Below are 9,613 nucleotides of genomic sequence, written 5' to 3'. Positions count from 1 at the left end.
ATCAAATATCTCTAACTTATCTTTTTAAGTGTGTTTTCCCCCCAAAAGTTTTAATTACTAGATTATCACTTATTACATAACTTGCATTAGGTTACCCTGGCACTGACCACTTTGGGTCCTGGACCCCCATGCAAGCCACTCCCAAGTCACATACCTAGACAACCTCTCTTAAGCACATAAAAACATAGTTGTGTCCCATACCACAACACTCATAAAGATCAAACTTGGTTCCTTAACAGGCAACCTGATAATAAGAAGGTTCTCCCATCCAAGTACACATTAAAGCTCCACAAGATAAACCTCATAAATATAATATCCAATATGAATCACAAAACACATCATAACATCCAGCCACATAAATGGTATAACAAAAATCTCACAAAACCTCTGGTGTACATCCTAGACTGGTCAACATCTAACCGACTCCAAAATCCCAAAGCATAAATAGTACAAGCAAACAATACAATTTCATAGTTTGGGTTTGATTTGAAAATATGCAATTGGAATAAAAGTAAAATTACAGTTTACATTTTAATGTACATTTTTAAGTGCATAAGATTCTCATTTTTCTCCCACCCAAAAACCCATTCGACTATTCAACTCAATTATATAAGCTATTCTCGTGATAAAAGTCAATTTTCCTAAAAGAAGAATTTGAATATACCCATTTATTTCTTTAAATTATAAAAGTAACACTTTACTAACTTTAATCGATTCATTACAATTTTATCAATATAAATAATCATTAACAATAATAAATAAGTGTACAACTTTGTTAGATAACCCTTGTTATTAATAATTCCTAATTAAAACAAATTTAATTAAGTTAATTAATAACTTTATTTATCTATATCTCAATTATTAATAATTTATTTAGTTATTAATAAAAATTAATAATAATATAATTTTAAAATTTAATAATTAAAATTCTATATAATTAAAATTTAATAACTTAAAATTTTAACACAATTAAATTTTAATTAAAAATGAATTATAAATAAAATACAATTTAAAAAAAAAATCATACATATTAATCACGTTTATAGCCCGCCGGCTTTTAAGACTGGCCGCAACCCTTTGAAACCTTGCGGCAGCCCTGCCGTAGTAGGCTGCTGCCGCAGCAGCAGTACATAGTACTGCTGCTATTGCAACAGTCACTGCTGTTACAACGACTGTCTACTGCAATATGGAGGACACGGGGGTAGGGGGTGGGTAAAACCCGTCCCTCCCCATATAATAATTTTTAAATTTTTTTTTTTTTATAATATTAAATCACCCACGCTAGCCCAATCATAAAAATATATATATTTTTAATTTATTATATATATGTATATTTAAAACATTTTCTTTATAAACAAAAGATTTGTTTATTCTATAAATTTTATAATTACATAGAATTTATTAAATAACATTCTCTTTAATATGTAAATGTATATATATATTTTTATTTATTTTTTATTTTTTTATAAATGATTTAAACTTTAGTCTAATAGAAAAATAAATTGAACCCTTCGAATTTTCAATCCTAAGATTTCCATTTCCAAAAACAAACCCTTTCCAAATTTAAATTTCTTAATTCCATTTTGATCCAAAGCACAGATCTTGATTTAACACTAATTCCTTTCAATTGTAGAACGAGGTTATCTAAATAGTTTTTCAATCCCGATTCCCAGAAGAAATCAAATAGCAAAAGATCTAGAAGAAAGGTAGCAAGATTCATTCAATAAAATTTGAGAAAGCAATTTTCAACAAGCACGAAGAAGACAAAGATCCAAAAGTACTTCTACAATGGTTCACAAACCCTACCTTGATCTGATGCTAACAATCTAATGAAGTGCTTGCTAATCCAAACCCTTCAAACCGTCTAAAGATTTCTTTATCCCCCTTCTAAAAGTGTGTTCCTTGAAACCTGTGTGTGCCCTGCAAACCTGTGTGTAGCCTGAAACTTTTGTCCCCAATAATGACTCGAAAACCCTCTAATATAGACTCTAATTACCTTATAGGGTTTCTGTCACCACCAGTCTAAAATTATAATTATTAATTCATTCATGCACAATTAATTTTCTTTTTAATTAAGATATTCTTTTATTATTCCTTTCATGCACATTAAGTGAATCATTAAATTACTTTATTTAACTTTGCACTTTACTTTACTTTAATAAATTTATAACTTTTTTAAATCTCATGTGCACATTATTAAAATATCTTTATTAAGTTCACATATTTTATCTTTTAAATTAATCTCTTATATTTTAAACTCATTCATGCGAACTTAAAACATATTCATAATTTAATGTCTTTCACCTTTTAATATATTTTTGAACGTTTAATTTGATAAATATTTATTAACTTAAATAACAATAATATTTAGCATTTATTTAAAAATGAACTCTAAATATATTATTATTAAATTAAATAAATATTATCACGTTCTAAATTTATTCTTAAAACTTTTATCTTCGAATTCCATTCTTTATATTTAATTAATTTCTCAATTAATTAAATATAATTAAATATTAAAATGTCATAATAATTTCCATTAAATTAAGTTATTAATTTAATCTTTTAATTAGACTTAATTAATAGAAAATTCACCAAAGACTCACAAAACAACATATGCATAAAATACTCACGGGTTTTAAAAAGGTAGATAGTCTGTTACGAGTCCTCCTTGCAGGACAAGTATTATAGGCTTATGGCTAGGATTGGACCTGATCATTATCTTCCCATTCTCACCATTTGAGTATTTGTAATAGGGCACACTCATCTTGGCAATTCAGGGAAGTCGATGCCCGGTACCTGCATCCTGCATAAAAGACGAGCATGTACATGTATATAATATATCTAAACTAAACAGAAAATGGCGGGGAGTGGTTCATCATGTAGATCCCGACTAGCAGGTGACTACGATTCCCTCCCTTAACCACATCAAACACTTCAGACAGAAAGATAAAATAAGCACACACACCATACACATGCAAGTATGGGGTAAGTATCGTAAAAATCACAAGTCTAACATCAAATGCGTACATATAATAATGCATCTCTATCAATACAACATAATCATCACTAAAGACATCATGTTAACATTGTTACAAAAGAAACCACATTTACTAATTAGGAATCATTAAGACATCATTAACGTCATGTGAAATGAAATCAACTAGTATATATGTAATCCAAAACATGAAATAATATCATAATATTGTAAATCCAATATCTCTAAACTAATCAAAGCATAAAATCAACCTAAAAGAATTTGACAATGGTACAAAAATGCGATCTAGGGGTAGGCACTACAGACCAATTTAGGTATAGTAGTGACTTCATTCCTATGAAGAGGGCAAGCTGGCTTCTCTAGAACATTTTGTTTATCATTAGGCTTATCCCTCTTGTCGTTTCCTATGCACCCCTTGAATCCTTGTTCTCAAGGACTAAGACATATATAGGGTAGTCTTTAACCATTGGCTTATCCCTACTATCTTTCCCTGCTGCAACTCCTATGATCTTGTTATTAGATTTTTTCTACATCCATACTTTTTTGGGTGCATTAGCTTTGATCATGCCTACTTTGTTTTGGGATTTTTTAGACTTTCCTTTCCCTTTGAATATTGGGTAGGAAATTTCTTTATGACCTACCTTTTTGCAATGGAAACATGCAAAAGGGAAACTTTCATAGTCGATCTGCAAAACCCTTCTTCTTAAACGAGACTGGAATTCAATCTCTTGGGGCATATCCTATCCCTCAGTCACCCCAACACATATTCTAGCAGATGCGAGCCTTTTCTTGGCTAGAGTGATAGGATCAATAGATAGATGTTCTCCAAAGGATCTGGCTATACCATCAAAATAATCCTCATGCTAGTATTATAAAGGTAGTTCAAGCAGCCTAATCCAAACTGGGGCCTGGGTTAGGAAGTCATTGTTTAGATTCAAGTTAGAAGTCCACTTTTGGAGGACAAGAGTGGAGTTGCCCAAAGACTAGTTTCCCACACACATGATTCTGGAATAGTCCTCTAAGCAAGAGAACTCAAAATTCATAAAACCTTTAGCCATGGCCATAACCTCAACATGTCCTTTCAACTCCCATTTGTTCTCGGTAAAGACCCTTACCAGATCTATGTTGGGCCTAGGGCCAATGAATTTTCCCACCAAAGTAGTTGCCAGACTTAGGATATTATGGTTGATAATTTCTTTGGGGACTTCTAGAGAAAAGATTCCCTTCTCCTTATCAGATTTATTGATGATTTTGGGAAAGATTGACTTATTTTTCAGTTTAATCCTGGATAGATTCAACCATCGACCCCAAGCTCCTGTGGTCCCTCCTCCTAAAGACTTAGGAATTGGAAGAATCTTCTCACCTAGGTGTGGCTGTAGTTCATGTGGGTCCCCATCCTTTGAGGCATAGGTATCTTGCCCCTCCTTTTCCTACTTTGCATCTGCAACCTGTTCCAATTTTCCCATTTTCTCCAATTTCCTGCCCAAAGACCAATTCAAATTTCTACTCCTCCCTATTCTACTTTCCATAAATTCATTGATTAAATAATACATCAAACAAATGTTGGAGCAATAGAAAAGAAAAATTCAACAGAAAGTGCTACTTCAAGGAGGTATGTTGTTCAAAGGTATTCAGTTGTGTATTCCCAAAAGTTCTATAAGGTTGAATCTGATTAAGGAAAAGCATAGTGGTGGATTAGCTAGACATTTTGGAATTGATAAAATATTGAATTTTCTTAAAGAGAAGTATTATTGGCTAAAAATGTATAAATATGTTCAAAAATTTGTAAAGAGTTGTGGAGTTTGTCAAGTTGCAAAAGGAGTGAGTCAAAATATTGGTTTGTATACACCTATTACTATTCCTAAGAAACCTTGGAGTGACATTAGTATGGATTTTGTTCTTGGATTTCCTAAAATAATAAAGGGGTATGATTCAATATTTGCTATAGTGGACAAATTTTCTAAGATGGCTCATTTCATGCCATGTAAGAAGACACCAGATGCTAAGCATGTTGCTGAAAGTTTCTTTAAAGAGATTGTGAGATTGCATGGATTACCAAGAAGTATTATTTTTGATAGAGACAGTAAGTTTGTTGGTTATTTTGGAAGACTTTATGGAAGAAGATGGATACTAAGTTGAAGTTTATTTCTACATTCCATCTACAAATAGATAAACAAATAGAGGTTGTGAATAGAAGCTTGGGTAATTTGCTAAGATGTTTAGTTGGAATAAGCCCAGTAATTGGGAGATGGTATTAGCACAAATTGAATTTACATATAATAATTCTATGAATAGGAGTACAAGAAAGATATATTTTGAGATTATTACCAGAATGGAGCCTAGAGGAGTATTAGATTTGAGAGATATTGTTGGTGAAGAAAAGAGAAGTTTTGTAGGAGAAGAATTTGCTGATTTTATGAAATCTTTACATAAGGAAGTAAAGTTGAGGTTGGAATAAAGTAATCAGAAGTATAAGGAGAATGCTGATTAGTCTAGGAGACATCATGATTTTCAAGTTGGTGATGAGGTAATAGTCCATTTGAAGAAAGGAGGATTTATAGTTGCAACATACAGTAAGCTTAAGATGAATAAGTTTGGACCTTGCAAGATCTTGAAGAAGATTGACATGGTAATGCCTATGAAATTGAGTTACTTGATGACATGGATATATCTCCTATATTCAATGTTGCTGATTTATAAAGGTATCATGAGTTAAATAATGAAGTTATTATATTAGAGGACTATCCTAAGAATAAAATTGAAGAAGTTGAACAAATATTGGATCAAAGAATTGGTAAGAGCACGAGGAAAAGATTACTATAAATATCTGGTGAAGTAGAAGAATAGACCTATGAAAGATGCTTCATGGATTTCTCAATCTGAGTTAGATTTGGCTTAGGTTGTGAAATCTGAATGATTCAGGAGAATAATTTCTTCTAACCTTAGTTGTCTAATGTAGGAGTATCCTGGGTTACACTTCTATCCTACATATTTTCAGTTCTTATCTTGCTGCTGAAACTATGTTCTGCTGAAACTATGTTTTTTGGTTTCTAGGTGCCTGTTGCAAACCATATAACTAATTTTTCATAATTAATGAAAGGCTATACACTTAAAATATTTAAGAGGGGCCTAGATTACTATTTATGATCCAAGAAAAAAATTCTAACTCCTTATAGGTTGGGAGTTATGGCAATTCTCTTGGAACATCAATTTCTAGTAGTTCTACATGATAGTTTTTTGTGCTCAACTTTCAGAATGGATGCACACTTTTCCTGGATGAATCATAATTTTTGCACTTAAGGGGTTATAGAGGACCTAGATATCCACCCAAAATTCTAAGTGTGAGTTCTAACTCAATCAGAGCTAGGAGATATCATGATTTTTCTCGAACATCGATTTTAGGATAGTTAATTGTTGATGCAGGCTGACTTGTGTACTTAGTGTTAGATTTATTTTCATTTAATATTTACTAAGAGCTGACTTGTGGCTTCTCCATGTTCTAGAATGATCTGTAAGATATTTTTTCTAGTATAAATAGAGTGGTTAGGCTAGGAGCTAAAAAAGTTAAGAGTTTTAGAAGAGGATTGTAGAGCAGAATTAGAAAGTGTGAATTTGCTGCTGATCTTTTTGTTTGCTTTCGTTGTGTTAACTGTTGCAGGGTGCTTTAGAGAGCTGGGTGTGCCATTGGCCCTATTTTTCCCTATCCTTCCTTGTATCAGTTTAGATGATTCAATTTCTCTTAAAAGAGAGTCTTCTTCCATCTCCATCAAATTTTCCAATCGTAAACCATATTTTCCAAATGTCTTACTACTTCTTGGAACTTAACCAAGATCTTCTTCAACTTCAATATATGGATCTTTAATTGGTGGCTCTATATTATGTTTTTTCCATCCCTTTCTTCTAGTCATCTCTGACTCAATCATATCTTTTTTCTCTTTTTTCTTTATTTCGCATTGCAGAAAAACCTAAAAAGAGAGCTTCATATCACCTACATACAAAAGACTTCCAAATTGAATTACATAAATACTGGTAGATCATAGACAATTTAGAAAAAACTTTCAACATTGGAAGGTTATTACATTTGACTGTCTATAACACTACAAAATCTTAAGACAAGTAGTTGCATTAAAGCATTGCTAAATTTAGATTAAATAGTTTATTAAATATATTAAATAAATTTAATAGTTTTCATAATACTTTAAAACAAAAAGCCTATTTTATTAAATTAAATATAACAATTTAAAAATAAAACTTTACCTTTAAAATGAGAAAACATATTTTATTGAATTAAATATAACAATTAAAAAATAAAACATTACATTTCAAATAGAAATCTTATTTTAGTGTTTAAAATTTATTGAATTAAATATAACAATTTAAAAATAAAATTTTACTTTTAAAATAAATAAAAAAAATATTTTATTGAATTAAATATAACAATTAAAAAATAAAACATTACATTTCAAATAGAAAACCTATTTTATTGTTTAAACTTTATTGAATTAAATTTAACAATTTAAAAAATAAAACTTTACCTTTAAAATAAAAGAACTTATTTTATTGAATTAATAAAAAAGTAAAATAATACATTTCAAACCCTATTTTATTGAATTAATAAGAAATAAAATAATACATTTAAAATACGCTCATGCACGTGACCTTGCACGAGTGATTTTTGTGTTGTCGTGATCTAACTGGATCTAATCTTGGATCGGATCCGACCGAAACTGTCTAAGTGTCATCCAATGTGGCACTTTCTTTCATGTTTTTTACAATTCTTAAGAACTTAACACTTCAGAGGCCAATTTCATCATTAGAATTAGGGGTTCAAAAAAAAAAAAACCACTGGATAGAGCTTGTAGTTAGAATTATGCCAATATCATTTTTTTTATAGGTGACCCAATATCAATTACAATAATTGCAAAACAATGCAAGTAGGTATTTCAACATTGAAGATGATGCACATTCAGAAAAATATAAAAATTAGTACATGATAACAATAAAATTTAAAAATGCTTAATTGTTCTAGAGGAGAGAGTCCTCTTTAATAATATATAACATTTGTAATTGTTAACATAGATTTACTAGGGAAATGATGGTGGGAATGAAAAACGATTAAATTATGAAAAGTTCAACTTTAAATAGCTATAACAGACAAAATATACAATACTTTTGAAAATTTCTTTGATAGTTCTAGGTACACATGTCATCAACAACATAGTTCAAATTTAGATGAAAATACATTTATTTGTAGTTATTTTTGTGGTGGGAACTATAACCCCTAATTTTCTCAAATTTTAACACTGTAAAAAAAGGTCATTGAAAATAATAAAAGCATACTATTTTAATTTTTAATTTTAAAAAAAAATAACATACATAAACTTTATCCTTTTATACACATTTCATCAGTTTACACCAACTTAAAATTCAAAACAGAAATATGACTTTTACATTGTTGAAGTTTAACACTTTTTTTGATGTTATCCTTTTCCTTTGTGAAAGGGTGACACATGTTTGTACTTTTACCCATCAAAATCCCTATATTCATATAAAATTTGTTGATTTTGGATATTGGAAAAATCTGAACCAATTTTTTTTTTGCATACCAAGGTTGTTCGACCACTAGCAAGCACTTCAAGGCACATGTACGATTAAAAAAAATATATTAAAAAAATGTGGTTTGTTAATAAACTGTGCGGTGGTTTATAAACCACCACAACAGTTACCAAACAGTGTGGGGTTTTGAATTCTATGGTGGTTAATTAGCCACATGGTTTCCAATTGCCAGTGGTTATCGCTATCATTGCCACCACTAGTGATTATCTTCTATACTCACATGATCCGCCGCTCAGCTAGTGCATGTTGCTCTATCTCTACCTTTGCCCAAGTGCACCTCCATTCTACTACCTCCTAGGTACCATTGCCTAGCCTATGCTCACATGGGGGAGTGAGGGCTATTTTTTTAGCCCCATTCAAATTTTTTTGGGGTGTTTTTTGCAATTTTTATTACACTTTTGAAGGCCTTGTTAGTTTTTTGGCTCTAACTTGAGCATACAAAGGCATTTTATGAATTAAAAAAAAGCATCAAAAAGTTAATTATGAGATCGACATGATGGTGAAGGTATTTTTTGATTTTTTTTCTAGTATGATACCTATTTTTTTCCTCAAAGTTAGATGATTCTTTCTATCTTTTGGGGTGTACAACTTGCTCATTTTACCTCTATTTTCTAATCTGAAAAAAGCGTAAGAAAGCCCTTCTCGAGAACTTTCTAGATTCTTAGTCATTTCACTAGTATTTTCTACTAGGTATTTTTGATACTCAATTGAAGCCTTTTTTCTCTATTCTTGTATACACATTCATTCTAGCCATTAGGGTTTAGTTTTTTGCATTGTGGGGGGTGTTTTTTCATTATTTTCTATTATAATATTAGTATATCAGAAAAATTCAAAATACTTTCTTAAATCAATGGACAAGACCTCTTCTTGTCTAGTACTTCTAAACCCACATAACTATCACACATGGAAATCTACTATGCAATGAATTCTCTATTCAAAGGGTTTGTGGTCTTGTTTAGATACAATGCAACCAATTTTTCAGAGTCAATATCAAAATTT

The sequence above is a fragment of the Cupressus sempervirens genome, chromosome 4, assembly GCF_028749045.1.
Source record: "Cupressus sempervirens isolate cs-2001-9-10 chromosome 4, ASM2874904v1, whole genome shotgun sequence".
In the NCBI taxonomy this organism is placed as follows: Eukaryota; Viridiplantae; Streptophyta; class Pinopsida; order Cupressales; family Cupressaceae; genus Cupressus; species Cupressus sempervirens.
The sequence above is the reverse complement of the archived record's forward strand: the minus strand, read 5'-3'. Positions refer to the sequence as shown.